Here is a 23,965-nt window from a genome sequence, read left to right as displayed (position 1 = left end):
TACTTTTGGTCTTTCACTTTTCATTCACTTATAAATGCTTTTGTTTGTTTTATGTAATTGTCCATCAGCTCAAACTCAAAGTTTTGTTTTTCATGTAATCCATACTCTGCAATCTTACTTGAACATATCATATATATAATTTTTTTTTTATAGTTTCAGACATTTTCTGCACAAATTATGTATGTCTGACTAGGCACGTCCAGGCACATCCAGCTGGGAGGAGGCCTCGGGGAAGACCCAGGACTAGGTGGAGGGATTATATCTCCAACCTGGCCTGGGAACGCCTCGGGATCCCCCAGTCGGAGCTGGTTAATGTAGCTCGGGAAAGGGAAGTTCGGGGTCCCCTGCTGGAGCTGCTGCCCCCGCGACCCGACCCCGGATAAGCGGACTAAGATGGATGGATGGATGACTATGTATAGCAAAGCTCCAAACTACTAATAATTGTTTTCCTTGTGTGATCTTGTGGCATGCCCATAAACATTGCACAACCCAGGGATCAAAGACTTTGGATCAGTTAACTACAACTTATCTATTCATAGGCTGGAGACCTAAAGCCCGCTGTAATTTCTTATTTTCGTATTGCTGGTAGTAATTGGCAGTGTGGCTACATCAGCTAGTGCGTTGTGGACTGAAAATGTGTCAACAATTGTGAAACCAATGAAAACTGTGTTGCTTGACATATGCTGTTTTATGGTCTCAGTGCATGAATTTGTGAGATATTGTGAGGTGCTGTGCTGTATGTGTGTACAATATGATCTCTGTCAGTAAGCAACCACAAATGTCTTTGAAGACAACCCTTTGAAGACCCTTGGAAATGACACCCTGTGTCTATGAGATGTTTTGATACTTTGTGCTTCTCATTTCAATGTCTGTGAGAGTGCACGCATGGTTTAAGTATCAAGGATCACTGTCAATGAGTTAAGACAAGACTTTGCTTTGTTTCTGACTTACAAACCTCAATTATGTCTGAAAAATAGATGGACTGCAGTGTCCTGTGGCTGGATTTTGATCACTTCTTCAAAGATTCTCTGTGCTGAACTGACAGACGTGTCCCCCTCCAACAGGGTGAGGGGTTAAGGGTGACAGAGTCCCCAATGCTCCAGAAAAGATGAGAAAATAAACACTGAGGTATCAAATGTGTGCCATGCAAGCACCAGAGCCCCAGAGATTAGTATTTTTTTCTGCCAACATTAAGGACAGGAAAAATCATTGTTAAATTCTTTCCCAATATGTTTTAACATTTAGGATATTTAGCAAGGACACATTGCATACATGTAGGAAGTTTTCTTTTAATAAACATTGATCATCTTCCAATAGTTTGCCATTGCAAGTCAGTGAAATATTTTGTCTGTGAATTTATGATGTGGTGAAAAATTAGAGCTGCAGAAAGTTCAGTCTGCTGTGCCTCTTACAATTCACACCCAAGACCTGTGCTTTAAAGAGGCAGAACTATATGGGAAGAGTCTGTGAATATAGGTCTGAAGTTTGTTTAGGAATGAAGTCTGTCTGGAAAGATAATCAGTAAGTACGGGGAAAAAAAGAGAGAGAGAGAGAGAGAAAGAAAGAAAGAGAGAGAGGGGGAGCAGACAGAGAAGTGAGAAGCAGATGAGGGAGAGAGTGAGAGGTACTGTAAGGTGGGTGGGAAAGATGGAACGCAGGATTGAGGGAGGGGACAGCTGAAAGAGGAGGAGAGGGTGGGACACCGAGAGTGGGAAGGAGATTGATGATGAAAAGAGAGGGATAAAGAGAGAGGGCGAGAGAGAGAGAGAGAGAGAGAGATCGAGAGAGAGAGAGAGAGAGAGAGAGAAAGAGAGAGAGAGGTGCACACAGCAGGGAGAGCTTTAACTGAGGCCATGTGAGATTGCCACTGAAATAACAAAAGCCATGACGTCACCAGCTGGGTTGGATATGAAAGAACGCTCTGTCAGGCTACCTTAGCCATAATAACATTACTTCCAGTAGCCTGGTTTCTACTACGGGCCAAATGGGGATAGCCCATAGATTGTAAAAATAGTGGACATAGGGGAGGATGACACGGCCAAGCCAGTGTTGTTTATGGTTGCAATGGCGCTGCGCTAAGCTAAAGGCTAAAGGGGGAAAGTTGCTGATTTTTAACCTTTCCAAAGTGAGTCATCTAGTGGAGATTTACTGGTGGGTAGGCTACTGCTGCCATTCATCTGCATGTATGGCAGTTCAGAAAATCTGCAAACTTTGGTGAGAGGGTCAAAGTTTAAGACAAAACATAGACAACACCGCAAAACATGTTCACGGCTATTTTAATATACACAGTGCCATGGATAGCATTGCTAAGTCTCTAACGTGATTAACAGGTTTGTGTGTAGCCACACCCTAAAGCATCCCCTGCTTTATTGTCAATAAAAAAAAGGGACCATCATTTACAAAATGAACATCATGCCGTATTGAAGAAGACTTTTAAAGTAGAGATTGCGGTCAGAAACCCACTATGAAAATGTTTATTGAGGTAATAAATCAAGTGAGAAGTAGGGTCATTTTCCCTAAGACTTCTATAGAAACGGACTTCTTTTTGCAACCATTTGAGACGGCCCCTGCTAGAAATTAGATAGAATGCAGGTTTAAGACACTTCCCCATTGACTTAACTTTTCAGACCTGGAAGCTTCGTCCATTATTTTTACACTATGGGATAGCCAGAATTTACTACCCACACTACTCACATTGTTTAGTTCTCCGATAAATTTCATTCAGTTGTCTAAAATTCCAAAATATTACTCCTAAAAGCAGGGAATCTTCTGCATACTTTTTAGTGTCAATAAATCACATGAAAAGAGCAGAACCAACAATGTCTCTAAATACTTTCAAACTTCACTCATCCGTGGTACTCAGCCTCAGACCCACTCAGTCCTATGAAAGACATAACGCTTTAAAAACAGGTCACAAATATATATGGTTTCATTCAAGTTTCAGTTTCAATTTCATTCAGAGCTAAAGTGATTAGTTGAACTGTTTTAAGTAAAAAATGCCAATGCATACCTTTGGGTTTTGGACTGTATATTGGACAACCAAAACATTTGAAGATGTCACATTGGACTGTTGGACAACTGAGAGATTCTGACAAAGATAGTCAAATGACCAGTGACACTGATGAATAAGATATAGCAGACAACACAGACACAAACACTTGTTAGTAGGAATCAATTCATTGTTGGTTTTGGTCTTTATATGGGATTTGTGAACAATAAGAAAAACATCACCACACTTAACTGTACTTTGACTCATCGCATCTCATGACCTTTTAGTTTTTTGCACCACAAATTACATCATGTCTAAATCAGCCAGCAACCCTTAATTAGCAGCAATAATTTCATTCTTGTCATATGAACTTAGATGTTTATTGATGGAGCATAAAAAAGAGGCTGGGAACTAGCAGTCTTATGGTTTTCCAGCTTGGCTAAATAAACTGTATCCACTAAACAAACTGTGGTTTATTGATGTCGAACATGGCCATGAGAGTTACAGACTTTAAAGCAAATGGGTTAATTATGTTAGTAAGCAGCTATGGTTTCAGTATGTGTTCTTAGTGTTTTTCTGTTTTGCACAGGATGTTAAAATCCTTCTGCTTTGATATGGATATTAGCATGTATCTGAAGATAATAATAATAATAATAATAATAATAATAATAATAATAATAATATAATAATAATAATATTTTCCCCGAAACAAGAATTGCCTTGAATATCATGTCTCCTACAGATGTCAAAAAGGTCTCACTTTCCTTTAGTAACAAGTGCTCTTCTTCAACAGTGCACTACTGACCCTGACAAACTCAATAACAATATGCTCTCTGAGTTACACTTTTTGAGTTAGAAAGACTAAGGTGTGGCAATGTTGCCCACTGGAGAGATGAGGGGCAAGAAGTTACACTTTCATTGCTGTTTCATTTTATTATTTGTGTGATTGAGTGTGAATGCAGACATCTGTGCATGTGTGTGTATGTTTGAGTGGCCACCTCTGTGTACCTGATGATTCAGACTGAAAGACACCCCACTGTCTGGCTTGGAGCACATCAGTCAACAAAACAGCTCAATTATGTTTGCATAAGTCAATGACGGTCTCACACAAAGCCCTCACTATTTGAATTAGCAGCAGTTGACACCAAAGTGTCAGCCCAAGTTTCTAAAAGAAATGAAGAAAGAGTTACACTCACAGTAACGATCATGGAAAGAGAAAACGTTCTTTTACCAAATTTAAGGTTACAACCGACACAACGGTGAGAAGAAATATATGTTAAAAAGAGGAGACATATTTCAGATATTGACCACATGATCGGTGCAGATGAGTTAAAAAGAAATGAGAGGGAAATAGAGTAAAGCAGTAGAATGTGGCAGCATCTGTGGAAATCTCTTCAAGGAGTCGGGGGTGGGGAGTGCTCTGAAATAGTCCAAATCTCTGGAAGAGCTTGGTTTCAGTGGTCCGGGCATGTGTTTTTGAGAGTCAGAGAGTCAAAGAGAGAGAGAGAGAGAGAGAGAGAGAGAGAGAGAGAGAGAGAGAGAGAGAGAGAGAAAGAGAGAGAGAGAGAGAGAGATGGAGAGAGAGAAGCGATGATGATGAGTGAAAAGGGTGGGGGGAAGGAGTGGAAACTTCATGAGCATTTGTGAATGCTGACGTACACATTATTGAACTGCTTCACATATTTCCAAAAGAAAGTCTTTTTTGAAATATTGAAGATTAGGATATCCTGTCAAATAATAACCCCAAGAGGAGTGATGCACATTCTTATGAGGAAAAGCACTTGCAGTGTTAATTATGTATTTATCTGTGTGTCTAGTAGACAGCAAAGGCTGACAGACATTAGAAACACCTCACATATAAGAAAAATACAGTTTCAACAAGAGAAACATTAAGCTTTGATTAATGTATTGTGTATTTCTCTTCAGCACCACATATTTGTCTTTCTCCATGCTCTCTTTCCTCCTTTCTCCGGATGGATCTGGTTTTTCTATCAGTGTGACCAGTGTTCCCACCTCTCTAACGGGCCAGCTTTGGGATTTGGGAAGGTTTTTCTATCTGCAGGGCTGTCAGGTTTCCTGCTAGCTGTTTTAAATTCTTCAGACACATCCAAAAAGTGCACTATTTTTCAAGTTCTCTGAACATTGTAACCTGTTGCAACATTGATTCCACAGGCCAAAGATAACAGACATGTTCAAGAAATAAAAATTGTATAAATGTCTTATATGTCAATGAGAATTAGAATGATCCTGAGTGGTTTATTTTGGGTGTTGCATTGAAAATAATGAAGTCTACAGCAAAAGAATGTATTGACCTAAAGTTTCACTGGCTTTTCAAATTTAAAAGGTGAATACAGTTTTTGTGGGATGCTGCATTCAGGAACCATTGTGGTGAATATTATTAGAGTTACTTGCTGAAAGACTACTTGACAATTTTAAGAGTCCATGAAGACCCAGGGTCTCACACGTGCGCCAAGCCCTCACATCTGCGCTCCACGGCCTCTTGAGATTTCCATCTGAGGAGCTGGCATTTAGCTGAACTATAAACTGCTCACTACCTTTCTTATTCTGCTTGTCCTTCATCCTGGATGATTACTTTAAACTTTTTAATGCCCATTTTCAATATACGCAATAAAAAATCTGAGTGGAGACAACTGAATTCTTTTTTAAAAGTTGAACTATCACAAAAACAGTTTTTACACTTGGCTGAGGTGTAAAGTTGTGAACTTGGGAATGAGGAGACTGTAAAGTTCCTAAAGTTAATACCAGCCTGTCCTCACCCAGAAAACGGCTTTATAGGTCGATTGTGCAAGAAGCTCATAACAACCCATAGTTTTGTTTCCTGTTAGGCAGCGACCTCTTGTGGCTGTAGTCATTATCGCAAGAGCAAACGAGGAAGCGAGGTGACAAAGTATAAGAGCGCCAAATTGTGCGTAAGGATGTATGGGCTCGTTTGATATTGTACTGTGTGATATTGTCTGAAGTGGTATAATGGCACTGGACTGGAGAATTTTTAATTGAGAATTTGAACTCCATTTTAGATGGAAACTTGACTTAAGATATGAAAGTAGAGTTGGTTTAGCGAGACAAAATAATGTAAACACATCCTGGATAAGGACTTAAACTATAAACTAACATAGACACAGTTATAAACACTACAAAGTTGTGTCATATTAGGGTGAATTCCAATTAGCTGTATTTATTAGCAATAAAAGTGGGCTGAAAGTCAACATTTTGACATGTGAGTTTTGACATTGGTCATAAGTAAGAGAACAGTCATGCAACCCACGCTAATATACTGTAATCCACCTATGAAAATATTATTTGCAAAGGTGATTTTCTTCTTGAAGTATTAATTTAATTCACCCCTTGCAGAGTAACACCCTCACTAAACTAAACCTTAAAAGAATAAACTGCATAAGAAAATAAAACTTTGTCCAATGTTCCTGGAAATGTCACCTACGCATGTTCACTGATAGCGCCATGAACATATATGTCTAGAGGCAATTCAACGACAGCTGTGCTGGGTAATTCCCAATATAAAAGCCCAAACAAACAATCAGAGCAAAGAAAAGGAGGAGCGAGTGACAGAACTGCTTGGTTTTGAACTATGTACTGTAGATCCATCTGGGACTGATTCATTTGGTCTGATTTAAAAAGATGCTGGCAGCGTATTATCCTCATGGATGTTTCTTTCCTGGGGGAACATATACTTTTCACCCTACATCTCTTGAAGTGTTGTCTTATACCAGCTGAAATTTGATTATGAGATTGCAGCAAAGTAACATAAAAAAGAAAAATAACATGTCACAAGTGAATCCAGCCTTCTACCGCTATTATGCATTGTTTAGATGATGTTTTAACCATGGCAGTCTAACAACAAAACACAGGTTAACACATCAAAAACATGTCCTGGTTGATATGTATCTCATAATTGATAGTAGTGACACAGTCAAAACACCGGAGCCCATATTTGTGAGGGGGTACTGTATTGGGGTCTCTGCCCTGTACGTATGGAGCTCATTTCCTGCAGTAGATCAGTGTAGGTTAGGCACATGAATAGCCCTTTTTATGGGAGCAGAGTGGTCCTGTGGATGAAACCATGTGGTGAGAAGAATGATTTGACTTGAGTAGAAGAATTTGATGTTGTTCATTGTGCAGACCAAGGTTTTTTAAGGATAATGTAACACTCTGGGAGTTAATTATGTCAAGAGATTTAGTGAAAAAAATAAATACAAAGCCCCTATACAGTATGCAGGATGTGAACATTTTGGACTTTGGCAATTGTGGTTTCAGAAAAGACCATTAGAAGATCATTACTTCTTTAACACAGTAAAATAAAAACGTAACCTGTGCTCCATGGTTGAATTATGTTATGGTGTATGCAAAATACATGTAAAAAAACCTCACTACAGCTCTGTATCACGCTGTATTCACTATTTTGAGCTATACATATTTGCTTTTAACTTTAACGGTTGAGTATGCTTGAAATGAACAAGTTACATTAGGTCTTTAGCATGCTTTTGTAGTCTTGACAAAAGAATCATACAAAAGCAGACTTTCTGACAGTCTCTCATTTGTGATGTTGCACTCGGCTGTACACATGAAAAGAGCTGGAAGTTGGTCGATGAAGACTGATAATGGAGACCTTGAGAAAGAAGTTCATACCTTGCCTACTTGCACACCTGGCCAAATGCAAAAACACAAAAATTGGCAGACATAGCATCTCCTGATTTTGTGATTCTGAAAGGGGATTTTAGATGCTTTTAGTACCTTGTTGTAAGCATACTGAAGCCTCTACTGCTCTTCTCTGAAGTTCAGTGTCCAGGTAGAAAGAGAAATGACAGCAGATGCAGTCTTGTGCTGAGCTCAGCACTGTAATCATGCTCCCTTTCTCTTGTCCGCATTCTTGCCCTCAGGAACCCCCAAGAAAAACCCAGCCTGGTCCCTCCCCTCCTTTTTAGGGCAACAGCTGCATAAGCAGACCTGGGCCTGTGGGCTCCTGTGACCAATGGTGGACCTTCACACGTTTTACAGGTTGCAGTGGTAAACGTTTCACAGGGTCACTCAAAGAAGCTCAGGATCAAGGTAACATGTAGGCAACACATTGGAATCACTATGTCCTATACCTCTTTTGGACTAATCTTCTGTATGAATCCTTCCTCTGCATCGGATTTTACCTGCAGATTCTGAATAAATCTCAGTGCTGATCATCTTTCTGAAGCTATGAATTATGGTGCTAAAAAAGAAAAAATATCAAAGTGAAACCACCGTCTTTTAACCCGAGAATTACCCATCAAATGACAGGAAGTCACAGCGACCCAAGCTTTAACTCACCACATCTACATTTGGTAATAATTACAAGGCCTTCAGTCACTTAAATTGGTGTTAAGTTGCAGGGAACATACAGTATACAAGCATACACGACAATCCAGACAGTCCTCCCACCCTTTCTCTTCATCTGTCTCACACACACTCAACCAGATGCAATCTCATATACATGCACGTGCACATACACACACATGCACACACACACGCACGCACGCACGCATGCACGCACGCACGCACGCACGCACGCACGCACGCACGCACGCACGTACACACATACTTGAACAAGGGGACATATAAAAAACCTTCTCAGGCACTGGTACACCAGCCTTTGAATGAGGCAAGTATTCTTGTATATTTTGATAATAGGGTCGTGCTGCAGAGCCCACAGTAGGTCGGGTAATCCACCAATCACAGCCTCCATTTTAGTGGGGTAATAGTGGGGTTAAAGCACGCCAGCCTTCTGATGACAGACACTTGACTGAAAACATGCCATTTACTCAAAGAGCGCCTGTTTTTTATCCTTGAAAACATTTCAGGGGGTGTGTATTCATTCAATGCCAGTCATTCAGTGCCCTGTTTGGGATGGTTGTGGAGAAGACTTTGTCTCATACCCGAGGTGCAATCATGTGCATGCCAATTTTACATACAAAACTTTTTGGCAAAAAAAAAGGCATTCCACAATAATTTGAGTAAAGTAAGGAAAAAGATAAAATAGCAAATGCAAAATGTGCGAATCAAAGAGTAGTTAAACATCTTGGGAAATACACTTATTTGCTTTTTCAAAGTGAATTAGATGAGAAGATTGAGAGCACTCACATGTTTACTTGATAAATATGAAGCTACCGCCAGCAGCCAGTCAACTTAGCTTAGTTTAGCTCAAAGACTTGAGACGGGGAAACAGCTAGCCTGGCTCCGTCCAAAGGTAAGAAAAACAATCTGCCTAACAGCACCTTATGCTATAGAGAGCCAAAGGCACGCCCCTTCCGGTGGACCTCATGGGACCTTAACTCAGAAAAAATATGAACGGTAGTGAAGGGGGAGAGGCAAATTAGTTTTTGATCCCGTTTGAATTGAGCCATGGATTACAAATATGATGTTTGTCAATTTAAAAGATAATTTTTCAACTGAAGAAAGTCTCAGTCAGCCGTAGGTTTGTCGTAGTACCACTTAGTTTTGTGTGAAACCGCTCAGTGAACTACATCTCCCGTCTCACACAATTTCGGCTCTCTATGGAGTTATATGTCCTGCAAAATAATTTCTGGAGTTTCTGTTTGTTGCCTGGCAACCTCACTGTGACAATAATGTGCAAATTAGTAAGCTTTAGCAGTGCTGCTGGGTGGTTATTATCTATCTATAAATTGCAGGAATGTCTTTCTGTCTGTGTGTGTGGGTGTTAAGCGCATATCTCTTGAACCGTTAGTCCGATGGTTTTCAAACTTGACAGGTGTCTTGCTATGGGCACGAGTAAGTGCAGTGCCAATTTTGACGTTGTATGGATTAGAAATGCAAAAGATATCGTTAAATATATAGGTAAAAGAAGCACACATTGGCTTTTGCTGCTCTAGCCGCTGGCCACTCCCCCTCTGCTCACTGAGTGAGCAGTGAGCAGGACCAGAGACAGAGAGAGCAGCGGAGCTTTGGCAGCTAAAATGTGACAAACACCTCAAAACCGACCCAAAAAAATGTGCAAAGTAGCACTACGTTAACAATCAAAAGACACAAGACGTCTCTTTCTCTCTCTCATTGCGTGTGTGTGCACACACAGTGTTTTCCAAATCTAGGAATTCCGGTTCTGGTGGTTGATGAACGCAGATGTGCTGATTAGCTCTCATAACGGGCCGGATGGGTAGCGCACTGCCTTGAGTCCATGACGCTAATGTCTGATGTCTACTCCACATTGTCATTGTGATATTTTGTGATTACATTCTGAATCTGTAGCGTTCTCTGTCAGGTAAATACAGTAGTACAATGTCTGTCTCTGATGTAGACGTAGCATACACTGTAAGTCAATAGTAGGCTATACAGTGGAGTTGCATTGTGGTTTGGGGTCCTTCTGTAAGTAATTTTGGGGTACAATTTGGTTTTGAAGAATTCTACAAGCAGCAATACCACAGGCCAAGCAGTCGGCCCATTCCAAACATTTCAACGGGCACTGCACTAGTTATCTTTCGATGAGCCACACTATCTGTTTCCGGGCTTTATGCTAAGCTAAGCTAGGCTGCTGGCTGTAGCTTCTTATTTATTGTAAAGAAATGAAAGTGGTATCAATCATCTTCTCATCCAACACTCGGCAAAAAAACTTTATTTCCTAAACTAACTACTAACTATTAATTTAAATATAGTATATGAAAAGTCTAACATTTTCTCTACATAAAGGTATAGGCTATGTTTCTAATTATTTGCTGCCATTTTATATGAATCATCACATTTCTTTAAGCAGTATAAATTCATCAGAAATGCTGAAAAATATAAGTAATCAATAATGTTATACAATATTGATTTTTTTTAACCATCAGCTGTGTAGTGGAGCACAATAGGATTGCATAATCACAGGGCAAATACAGCTGCTGTAAATGGAATGTTCCACATATAACTGCACTGCAGCTCCCGGCCAAAAACCATGAATGACAGGATCGACATACATCGAGGAGGAAAGAGAAAGAGAGAAAAAGGAAAGAAGTGGGAAGATAGAGAAAGGGGGATAAATACAATATATTTTCCCTCCCTATTTAAGGTGTTGTGGAAAAGTGAAAAACTCTTGGCACAATTATACCCACAACAGCTTAGAATTTGAGGAAGTTTGTCCAAAAGAAACAGACCCCCATTTCAAGAAAAGGAGGACAGTTCTCCTCTGGAAAACAAAGACACATTGCGCGCTGTGCCTGTGTGCTGGAAAGATGAACTGATTCCCGGTGCCTCAAGCTGGACTGTGTTAGAGAGAGAGAAAAAAAGGTAACCTTGAGTGTTAATGAAAAACAGAAGAGTTGTGGGTTCTCTATGTCCTTTTTTTTAAATCAGTAAACAAACTGTAGTTTACTCCCCGGGCACTTTTTTTCTTTCAGTTTTTGTCTCTACTCGTCTTCCTATTTGTTTCTCTCCTTCTTTCTCTTTACTTGATGCACACTTTCTACACACCCACCCACACTGACTGGGCAGAAGATCTTCAATGGCTCTCCAAGTCTGAGCTGTCATGCTCCTTGAAAAGCTGTGAAGGATCTCTCCACCTCAGCTCATCCTGGTTCCCATCTGGAATCACTCTCTTAATAAACTCTTGCTCAAGCACTCGGCTGCTGTGCCCGTGCAGGTCTGAAGATAAATGACAAAGAAAAGAGAAATAAAATGGCGAAAAGTTCCTCCATGCTAAAGCAATTCAGGCTTACCCTCAAACAATTCCCAAAGAAAATGTCATTTTCAGTTCAAAGGCCAAAGCAAACATGTTTATTATTATCCAATATCTATCTATCTTATGGATGCTCGATAGCAGGGAAATACAACCTTAAGGAAACTGAAATGCTGTGTATCCTCATCAGGCTGTGAGCATGATAAAGTTTGAAATGTATGAATATTTCACATCAATTGCCCAGTTGTGCCACAGAGGGTATTTGTGCAGGATGCAGTCTTACAGTAAATTTAGTGGTGGAAGTCCTTTAGACACTGGCTGGCTGTCGCACTTCTGACATTTGCAACTCTGTCGCCCCAGCTGAATCAATAAAGGCCAGCATGGTCACAATGCTGCACTTCAAACCCCCCACCCACTCAAACGCATCCATGTGCACATCCACACACAAACACACACACACACACACACACACACACACACACACACACACACACACACACACACACACACACACACACACACACACACACACACACACACACACACACACACACACAAACATATACTTAGTCATACAGGAAGCTAGTGGCACACAGACAAAGACACACTCACACACGAGACACCAGACCGTTCCCAAATATGTACAAATTCCTCACACTCGCCTGAGATCCTCGGCTCTTTCCTCGGCTTCGTGCCCTCTTGGACAAGGAGTCTTGTTACGTGAGTCCAGCAGTGTAGTTCTCTTATACACTTTATGTTTCTGCAGAGAAGTGCTGACATCACGTTGTCAACCATATTGATGGATGTTTGGCTCCAGCACCTTCCAGGTTACAGGACAAAAAACTAGATTTCTAACTTAGATTTTTTGTTCTTCCTCTAATGTTGTGTCTCTAATGGATTCATGAGCCCAAAAATACCATACAGTATTTACTGTAATACAGCATTTGAGATAAAGCCTGGAAATTCAGCGGAGACTGAGCATCAAACCAGAGGTGACAAATCTTTGAGTGTGTCCATAAGGAGATCCCACTGGTGCATCAGTTGATTAAGGTTGTTGTATCACATTGTCCATGGTTACTAATTGCTTGAAGAGTCAGGAGACCAGTAGTCATCAGTCAGACACCGACAGAGAAGGAGGCTGTAAAAATAGTCACCGCAGAGTTGAATGTTAAACTTTCTGCAGTGACACTGACAAAAATGTAGAAATAAATCAAGACAGAAACGACAGATACATAGCAAGTGCACAGAAACATGGAAGAACATCTGAGTTTTAGAGAGAAATCATTACTAATTTATGGAAACAGTATTTCTTCTTTACTGCTTTCAATGCTAAAGTGCAATCAAAAGTGAGGCTGCAAAATGGTGCAAGAGGCAGCAAGTTATAAAGATACTTAATGCATGTTTTCTTATCCTGATACAGATTTTAATGGCAGGTGTAAATGGGGTGTATATGTCATAAATAATGCATGCAACATTGAACATTATCAGACCTGCTGTGTGCTTACACGCATCCATACATATGGCACAGTTTGAAATTGAAAGCAATGGATAGAAATATTACAATTGCATCTTCTCGAGATATGTATTAGTGCAGATTCAGCTTCCCAGGACAAAAGATATGTTAAAGCTGTCATATGTTGTCCAAGAAACAACCACCATGGGTGAGTGGTGAAGCCAATGCAGAAGCACATTAACATAATCTGCAGTTCCTCCATAGTCGCACTAAGAAAAGACTGATAAAGTCATTGGATAACTTCTCTCTAGCTAATTTTACTTCTTCTAATGTGTGTTTTGGTGGCCACAAAAAAAATTCAAGAGAGTTTTGCAGTGCGTGTCCTTGATTTATAAACCAATCAGAGTCAGTTATCGTGGTTACCACTTCATCTCAGCCCTTTTGAACCCAGGTTTCTTCCCCTTTACCCAAATCATGTTTTTTTGTGTTAATATTTATTATAATGCCCTTGTATTTTTTATTTGCTAAAATAAATTGAATTAAACTCGCCATGCGTTTATCTTTCAACACATCCCTCCCCCTATCTCAAACCCTGAGCACAAAATACAGTAAGCGTTACACAGCAGAGGTAAATGGTCATAACAGCATACCGTAACAGCACACACTAATCTGTTTTAAAAAGTAATACTTGTGTGTTTCTCTCTCTCTGCTCTATCCTTCCAGTCCTCAGGTCATGACGAATGCTCTGGCCGACTCTATAATCTGGCTGAAAGCAGGCCACATGGCTCTCTATCTCGTGAGGAGATCCCTCTGTGTGGCTGCTCATTCTTTTCAGCTGGCATCTAAGCCTCTCAGGAATGCTGAACTTTCAGACACGTACTGAGTGTGCAAAGTGTTTAAAGTGTGCATGTGTGCAGAGTTAGACATTGTGCCTTAGCGTTTGTGTGTGTGTGTGTGTGTGTGTGTGTGTGTGTGTGTCTGTGGGATTTGTTTGTGTGTGTACATGATGTTCATGAGCCATTCATTATGATTACATACAGTACAGTATATTGCAGATTATAGTTCTTCTCTATTGAATTGGAGACTGAAAAAGCAGAGGAATATAGGCCGGACTCTATAGTTTACTTCTTTTAATTTGCACAGAAACAAGTGGCTACGAGGATATAACATATAAAGCTTTTTAGTAGAAGGAAAACAACATTGTTGTTCAGACTGCTGGCCCTTCTGGACCCTCAGAGTCTTACAGAATTATGTTTCTGAGTCACACGTGATAATATCTCAAATGGGTCCAATCGAACTCATTAACCTTGAGGCTGGTGAAATGGGTCAATTCTTGCACCACAAAAAGTTTGCACAGACTTTCCCTTGTTGTCGCTCTAAAGGGATCTGAATATGCCTTGTAGTCTATAAATCAAATAGTACAAAGAAAATAATGAAACACTCTTCTTTCTATTGCACTTTTAATTGCACTGTGTTAGAAGTAAGGATTAGATGTGTTATTTCGAAGGTATACAAATGACAATGGAGCCTCTGCTATTTCCACAAATCACATCAAAGTTACTGAACTACTTGTTGATGAGCAGCAGGCCTGCCCACTGTGGCTCTCTACATTACAGCCTTTAACTGGATCAAACTCCTCACTTGGTTATTTTCGGCCCAGTTTGAGTGGCAGGACAGGGTGGAGGTCTTCCCTCTGGCACCTTAGGTATTTTATACAGGAAAACATGGCCCCTATAGTATACCTCCCCTTCATCTCTCCTTCCTTTCTTCCATTCGTCCTCCTCCTCAGGGTGTGCTCGCTCTCTTGCTTTGAAACCTCAGAGTCTCATCAATAGCCTTTTTGAGCAGGGCTGTTTGGTTATAAATGCTGGTTTAAAAAAAGTTGGTGAAGACTGTTGATGGTGGCTGATTTCCAAAAGCAGTAGAAGTGTGAGCGGAAGAAAAGGGAATGAAAGGTGGAATTGGAGATGGAGGAGAGTGATGGAACAAGGGAGGAATGGGAGACATAAAGAGGCAAGGTGTATGTGTGTGTGTGTGTGTGTGTATGTGTGTGTGTGTGTGTGTGTGTGTGTGTGTGTGTGTGTGTGTTTGGTGTATAAAGACTGTACAGTAGTTTGTGGTTTCCTAAGGTGAGTCCAGCGGCAGCACATGGTGAGAGGTTGGACTGTGTGCTCCCTCCCTAACCCACTGACACAATGCGTCTCTGTGTGGGGGACCTGAGGAATGCTGAGAGATGGCAGGACTTTGGAAAAGAGAAGGGTAGAGGGGGTTTTGGGGAGAGAGGAAAAGAGTGAGAAGGAACGGGTTGGGTATGGGTAATGGATAGGGAGAGACATGACAATGAAGAAGAACATAATGTGCCTTTGTGGTGTTGGCCACTGCCATTATCCTTTGTGTATTTCTACTTTTTCTTTTACAGTAATCTTTACACTATCATATTTTATATTTTTAGGCTGTTTTTATGTGTGCAAATAAACTTTTTTGTGTTTTTGTGTTCAGTAACTGACATATCTCGAATTGCCACTTGTGGTATGAATAAAATATTAGGAATTATATAGCAGATGAGGATGGTGGGGCCTAAAATAAAGAGAATTGGGACAGAGAGAGGACAGAATGTGGTGGAGAGTATGGTGTGAGATCTTGGGAGGATAAGAAGAGGAGGACTGGAGAAGAGGAGGAGGTTGAGGCAAGAAGTGAAGAAAGGGAAAGTTAGGGATGGAGTCAGTCAAGCAGGGGGCGGTGAGTGACAGGGTTAGAGAGGGGAGGTATGGGGAAGGAAGAGAGGTGACATTGAAATGAAAAGTATGTATACACGCCTTGACATCTAATTGAGTATTTTTTTTAAATTATGGTACTTTTACTTATGACTGCAAGGAAAGGAGGAATCCAACTGCAAGACATGTTAGAAGATATATGTAGCTAGGCTAGTGGGACAAATGGATAATAGGGCAGAGGAGGAAGACAGGATACAATGAAAAAATAGAGCGTTGAAGGTACAGATCACAGCATGGACTAAAGGTGGATTAGGGCCAGCAAGGGAAACAATATGTAGGAGGTAACTGTGGTGTGTGATTTCTGAGTGACCTTAAGGAAGGAGGAACTTAATGTCTGCAGGAGTGAATAAGGGCAATAAGCACGGGAGGAAATATGGAATGAGGGTAAGTTATGGATGAAGGAAGGAATGAGGAAAAAAGGAGGAGAAAGAGAGTCAGGTAAGTGATGGTGAAGAGAGAGAGAGAGAGAGAGAGAGAGAGAGAGAGAGAGAGAGAGAGGGGTGATGGCAGATTTGTTTACAGACTCCCCCACACTGAGTAGGCTCCAGTGGTCTAAAAGGAGACTGGGACTCAGCAGTTGGCTGACCTGCTGAGGGCAGTTTAATGGTGTTTTTTGATCGCTCAGATAGGGGATTCTGATTGAGCGCTGATTGTTTGGTAAATTTAGAAAAATAACCGCCAGCCAAAAATGGGACATGAACTGAATCTCAAATTACGGGCAGGTCAGAAAAAGATTATAGCTAAATATAATTCAGATATTTCAAGGGTCATTTTTGATTTTTAGGGAGGAATGGGTATGGACGGGTCAAACAAACAGGGGACTTTCACCTTGGAGATCACTGTTCGTGTCCAATGTGAAACCAAAAGTCAAAGTTAAATTATTGTAACTTACTGTTTTATTCATCCGCAACTAGCGAACCGCCCCATGAACAACCTGTATGGTTTAGAGAATATTATAGATTTACATTTACATTTACAATTACAAATCAGTCTGCTACTTCAGCACCATGGACAACGCCATGGATTTATCAATTCACAGCAACAGAACTACTGATATTTCAGAACCATGGTCGGGGCCACAGATTCTGATTTGCACAAACTTCAGATAAAGGATAAATGAGTCAGGCAAACAAGACTCAGATATTAAACGGAAAAACAACTCTGGCCCTGCACTCTCTGATACTAGGGGGTTGGAGAGGGGGGATGGCAGGTTAACAGGGGGCATGTATTTTGGCCATTTTGCTAACAAGGGTGATGGCATCCCCCCTTAAATGGCCTACTGGTTACGCTACCTGTGCAGCTTAAAACGACAGAAAGCCAAAGTTAATGAGTGGCTAATGAAGAAAGCATCAAGTGTCAAGTATCAAAGACCAGATATATTTCTTAAGAGTTGGTGGACCAAAACCAGAGCTATAATTTGAGAGTTAGCCAGAAAAATAAAAACACCATGTGATGCTCTTGTTGCTAGTAGGGCATTTTTTGCCAGCACATAGGTGATAAGACATATATAAATTTTACAATGACTGTCTTTCTGCTCCCTAGTTGTTGAAGATTATTTCATGCAGCTTTTGAAATTAGAATTACTGTAAGAGTTTTTCTTGTAAACACACAAAGTCATGTTTACATTCAGTGTTTTCACAAAACATGAGCCTCATTCACAAACAGTGAAAAATCTGTGCTCAAACTGTGCGTACAAGCGTTTAACGCACAGATCTGGGATTCAACAATATTTCCTTGCCTGAATTTGTTAGTACTCTGCAAACAAATTTAACTTGTGTAGGCACAAATGATGAAGTCCCGTCTTAAAAAAATGTGACACACATTTTAACTAAATGCTTAGAATATTTAAACCACATCCATTAAATAAAGGCTTTAAAGAAAACAATATTTAAAACCATTATTTACTAATACATTGGCCAAATGTATTAAATATCTATGAAATTGATGCCCTGCACACAGAGTTCACCGGCCGGTGCATTTCATCTTCCTTATCTTTGTCGACACAGTTCTACGTTTCTTGGTACATTTCCACCACGAACTATCAATCAACGAAATAGCGTGAAACCAGGTGGCAGAAATGTGTTATTTGCTCGCACGCAGAGGTGTATAAAGTACTAGAGACCCATACTTGAGTAAAAGTATAAGTGCTCTATCAACAATGTGACTTTAGTAGAAGTAGGAGTGCTCTTTAAGCACCCCACTTAAGTGGAAGTACTAAAGTAGTCAATATTTTTTGTACTTAAGTATTGCAAGTAGTTTATTTTAAAATGTACTACTCAAGTACTAAAAGTAAAAGTACAAGTATTGTGTTATGTAGTTATTAAAGAAAGCAGTCAAATTTTGAATATCATATTGTTGGAGTTCAACTTTTTACTTGGTATTAAGCAGTGTTGTAATGTAACGGAGTACAAATACTTCGTTACTGTACTTAAGTAGAAATTTCACGTATCTGTACTTTACTTCGCTATTTAAATTTATGTCAACTTTCACTTTTACTCCACTACATTTCCTAGATAAAATGTATACTTTTACTCCGTTATATTTCCACTAAGCATCTTCGTTACTCGTTACTAAAAAATAAAATTAGAAGAAATGTGTGCGATTGCAATAAGGGAGGTTTGGTGAATCACTGCTCCTAGATTGCATTACGCACGCTCCGCACGCTCTATTTCAGCGCTTGTTTGTTGCTAAAGGAGGAGGAGGACGCACAACTGAAACCGCCATGGAAGCACGAGCACCTACCTGAGGACCTCCCGTTATCGTAGACGACCAGGCTCGACATAAGCAATGGCCCAATGGCCCGGGGCCAGTAAAAACGTATGTCGGGCTGGTTGCAGCCACAGTCACTGGTGTGTGCGTTACTTCACGCAGCACACGTACTGACTGGAAACGTTACAGAGGATTATTTACCGCCGATGGCGCAGATGAACTAATGCTACACTCGTTATTGTAAGTAGGTAGCCTACAATAAAACCTCCATGATTAAAGAGTCAATACTTATCAATAACCCACGTACCTGTTCTACAGGCAGAAACACGTAGAAACCCATATCTCAGTCTGCGCTGTCCACTCTCGTCCACTGCGCTGTACAAACACAGCTCTACTCTGCAAATAGCGACTTTACAAACGAGCTAAAATGAAAGATGTCAGTTTGTAGTCTAACTGTTTGTCTTAATTTGCAACCAATCTTGAACTTTTAGACAAACTTGTAAACGTAGCTGCTGTCTAAACGAGCCATCCTCTCCGCTGGAGCGGTAAACCTATGGATGTATTATAAGACCAAAACAAATACATGTGGCTACTTAGTATGCACGTGAATGACGCGTTCTTCATTCTTGACGATGTTGCCGGTTGTATTATTTAGCAACAGAATTGTCTTATTTCAAATTAGGCATACAGGACTAATTGCAGATAATTTTCTAGTTAAGTAGCCTATCTAGTTATCATTATGGATTTTCCATGTTTTTAGGGGTTTGCTTGCTAATGTAAAAAATATAGCATTAATTTAGTAAGAAAGTGAAAATATCAAACAAGATAATGCGTATTAGGTATAATTTTTATTTTCTTTATTTGAAAGTCCGGCGACTGGAGTGTCTGCTTAAAAAAATTCTGGCCCTTGGAAAAATGTAGTTGATGACCCCTGGTCTAGCTTTGCTGCTAATGGCACAACATCCAGTGGCAGTGGCTAGCTGGGTTAGAACCATTTTCTAAAGCATAGGTGCAGCGTATATTTTCCTGCTTTTTTGTCCTTTTCCACACCTATGATATTTCCTTCAGGGCCATTAAAAATGTAGAAGGGGCCAGCAAAACTCTGATCTACTGGCCCCGGGGGCCAGTGGGGATTTCTTTTTATGTTGAGCCTTGCGACCACCCCAACGATAGTGGTGAACTCGGTGAACAGGGTAGTGGTGAAGATAACGTCATACACCTGTGTTGCAAGAAATGTTTCTGTATATTGATGTCAGCTCTAAAAATCTGCTGTTTGTTCTTTGAACTTAAGATAATTGTGCCTGAAAAGTCCTAGAAAAGAATTTTGATTTTGATTTGATGAGTGACCCTTTTTTACGTAACTAACGTAGCCGTAACTACACACACTGTAACCTACACAGTCTCCGTAGCGTGAGGAATTCACAACAGTAACGAGTAACGATGCAGCACATAAAACATGTATCGTAGTAAAAGTATTAAACTCATTGAAAATATGTACTCAAGTAAAAGTGGAAGTAGGAGAAAAAAATAATACTCCAGTAGAGTACAGATACAGCCGTTTAGTACTTAAGTACAGTAGTGAAGTAGTTCTACTTCGTTACTATAAAGCTCTGCTCGCACGCATGCACAATACAAGCAAAACAGGGGTCCCACTTGTATGATGTACATACGAATGTGATATACGAACAAATTTTATCTTTTTTATTGTTCACTTGTTTGTTTAAGTTTATTTGCACACAGCACAACACATGCAATTGTATCATGGTAGGGGAGTTAACTATGCTAATAAACAGTTCATGTGGGATTCATCTTTCGGCACACCTACAGTAGCTAAGAGCAGATTTGGATTGTTAACAACGTTTGGTGCATCTGGAGTTGATTTTCTTATAATTGTCTGAGACAATAAAGAGAAAATATAAGAGGAATGTGTCAGAATGTTGCTGCGTGAGGCCCGTGGTTTCATAGTGGTTAAAAACTCCAGGGTACCTCATGAAATATGTCACTTTCTCAATCACTTTCTCCCATCCTTCGGTTAAGTATGGCCCATGTTGCTAACCAAGTCTGTGTACTCAGGCCACCAGAAAGAGCTAAGAGCCACCTTACAGTTAGAGCTCTGCAGGTATCTGTAATCCAGTCCACCTCCAACTGAGTGGAGAAGCACTTAAGGCCATGATCAGGGCTGCTTGGGAAGGCTGGAAGCAGGTCACTGGGCCAACAGAGAGGGCTACCTGCATGGCCGGACAAAAGAGCAGTGTTTTGGATGCGCCGGAGTTAATATGCTGGACATATGGTGGTTATAACTCCTAAATAGATAAAAAGAAAACCAAACACATCTTGGCATATTTGTCTTGTGGTCGGAGTTATTCACGGTGTGTGTCTGTCCATATGAATCTTTAACACAGAGAGGTGTGTGTGAGGGCTGGAAATAGTGAAACATAGTGTTACATTTTGGTATACTGAAGGGAATGATTATGCTGTGTGTGTATATGTGAGAGTGCAATTCATAGCCTCCTAAAGCGAGACTATGTGCATCAGGGTAAATCTTGTGCGTGTGTGTGTGTGCGTGTGTGTGTGTGTGTGTGTTTGTGTGTGTCTCTGTGTGTGTGTGTGTGTGTGTGTGTGTTGAACCAGGGAACATGCATTCATAAACAGGACCAATATTCAGTGTACTGTACAGAATAGTGTGACATTGCAAGCTTTAGATTTAAGGCCCCCTTGTGGAAGAAATGCATGTCAACCTTTTCAGCAAAAGAGCAGCAATCCTCTAAGCTGATTATAGTGCACCATTAAACAAAATGAATCAGGAAATAAACATTCTTGCCAAACAACTCAGAGGTATCCAGAATAGCAAGGCTGGCATTATCATCTGTTTTTAATGAGCTTATTCCAGAATAATGGACTTAGTCACACAAAGGGGTTTTAGGTCTTGATGGAAAGATCTGCTGTTTTTAGTTCCTTGTTTTTCATTAAAATATAGACAAACAAAATTACAATACTCTTGTATGCAAGTGAAGCTGTGGTCAAGATATACCATAAAAAGTGTCAAGAAAGGTTATTATATATATTATTATTTTGACAGCATATTCATCTACCACTGTACCACCACATTTGTTCATTTTATTTTAAATTCTGAGTCTTATATAAAGCATAACATAATGTAACTGTCACTCTATGATTGCACTTTTTAATGTAGCAATCCAATCACATCTGTTTAGCACCTTACTGTGCAGGTACAGTATGTTAAAGATCCAGCATGGACCCTCCTCAGTGGATTAGGTTGGTAGACCAGCATGCTCTAATCGGCCAGTGGCAGAGGTCCAGCAAATAACTTCAGAAATTAGTTGAATGGCTGCTCTGTTCACCTGTGGTGAGTCAGATGTGGCCTTTTCCAGTAACTCACATAAAAACACATAAAGACCGAAGAGATCAGAGAGAAGAGTGTCCACTAATTAGAGGAAGGGGCCCCAGTTTTGACACTGGAGTTAAGAATCAGAAGCCAGGAGCTCTGGGCACCTGGTTAGCTCACCTGGTAGGGCAGGTACCCATATATAGAGGTTTACTCCTCGATGTAGTGGCCAGGGGTTCGACTCTGACCTGCAGTCCTTTGCTGCATGTCTCTCTCCCCTTTCAAGTCTAAGCTGTCCTATACAAATAAAGGCCTACAATGCCCCAAAAATCATCTAAAAAAGAATCGGAAGCCAGAAAGTAATTATTTAATCCATTAAAGAATCAGTGATTTTAAGAGAGAAAACAAACCACACCAGACCAAAATAATTAATTACCAAATACTCAAAAGATCACGCTGCATAAGCCAATCTAGGCATAAGCAATTACGTAAAATGTATCTACATAGTACTTTTCTAGATAACATGTAACATTATGCTTCATAAGAAAACAAACAGAGGAGTTAAATACAATGAGGCAATGCTGAAGGCAGGCATTTATAATTTGAATAAGATTAGACAAAATTTAATTTACCTTTTGCATTGTTTAGCTCATGGTTTGGATAGATATTCATGAACTGGAACAATATATTTAAAGAATCTGTCTTGTTGTTAACATTGTTGGTGATGTCAGATTCATAACATTATTGAATATTTAGCAAATATGTGCAACTGTTTTCCCACTATGTTTGTAACTTCTTCTAAGATCTATTGTTGGAATATGGATAAATCTCTCAGGCTGTTGGAGACAATAATGATTTTACTTTTTCACTCAGATCTCCAATCTAACATTGATGGAGAAAATGCCAAAATGTGAACTGATTCCTGGATGTGTTGGTCTTTATGCTCACTTCACTGACTGGCAGTTGATCCATAAAGCACTAGCAGACATTTTCAAGATGCTTTTCTAATAGATATGTACAATAGTCATCTCAGAAGAGGGCATGTCAGTGCTGCTGAACCTGTATTCAGTTTCAATTGGGTAATTTTCATGTGTCCTCAGAGGAAGGAGGGGGTAGGGGTGGGAATGTTTGAGTGGAGGGATGACATACATATCCTCCCTATGTTTTGGTTCTAAACAGTGAGGGAAAGTAATGAAGCTGTTGAAGTTTGTTGGTGTGCCAGTTTGTGATGATTCTACCCCCCACTCTGGAAACTTAATCCAAATGCAGGTTTATTGTGGGAGTAGAAAGTCAAATTCCCTCTCTGGCAGCTCTATTTTCTTTGAGCAGGCCAGGTTTTGGGGATTTAAACAGTCCCTCTGTTTATGATGTTTCCACAGGTAAACTCTCTGGAGCAGAGGTATTTTCTGAAGCTGCACAAACTGTCGGCTGGGAGGAAATGTGGCTTGCTCTAGATGCTCTGTTTGCTCCACCAAACAGATGATTTAAGTACAGCAAATGTTTGATGAAAGCCTCAGTTCCAGCTAGGGAAATAAACCACCCTTGGCATCTGCTTTCTCTCACATAAATGTACATTTTAATGAGATTTGCTCCATTATTATACCCTGTTAATTATACTTTTTTTTTTTTATTAACAGACAATATAATAAAGGTAATTCTGTCAAGCAAAGGCCCACAGGAAACAAAAAGGTTACATCTGTATCTTGTGTCTGTAAATTACCTAATTGACTGTTTGCTAAGCCTAAGGTTATACAGTTATTTTGTTTTGGATGTTTTGCTTTTCATTATTGAACAAGTAGAACAGTCTTGTTTTTTCAAATGGTGTGTTACACCGGAACAAGGAAATAACGCTAGGTTAAGTTACTTATGTAGCTAGTGAGCTAGTTAGCTGGAGATGTTAAGGTTCACAGCTTATGTTGGAGCAGATAAACACACCATTTTATTCATTCCTTACTTTTTTGCTATAGTGTTACTATTTGATGACTTTACTTATTTTAGGTGTGGTTAAACAGGCTGCACATGAATT

This window comes from Perca fluviatilis, chromosome 4, assembly GCF_010015445.1.
Source record: "Perca fluviatilis chromosome 4, GENO_Pfluv_1.0, whole genome shotgun sequence".
In the NCBI taxonomy this organism is placed as follows: domain Eukaryota; kingdom Metazoa; phylum Chordata; class Actinopteri; order Perciformes; family Percidae; genus Perca; species Perca fluviatilis.
The sequence above is the reverse complement of the archived record's forward strand: the minus strand, read 5'-3'. Positions refer to the sequence as shown.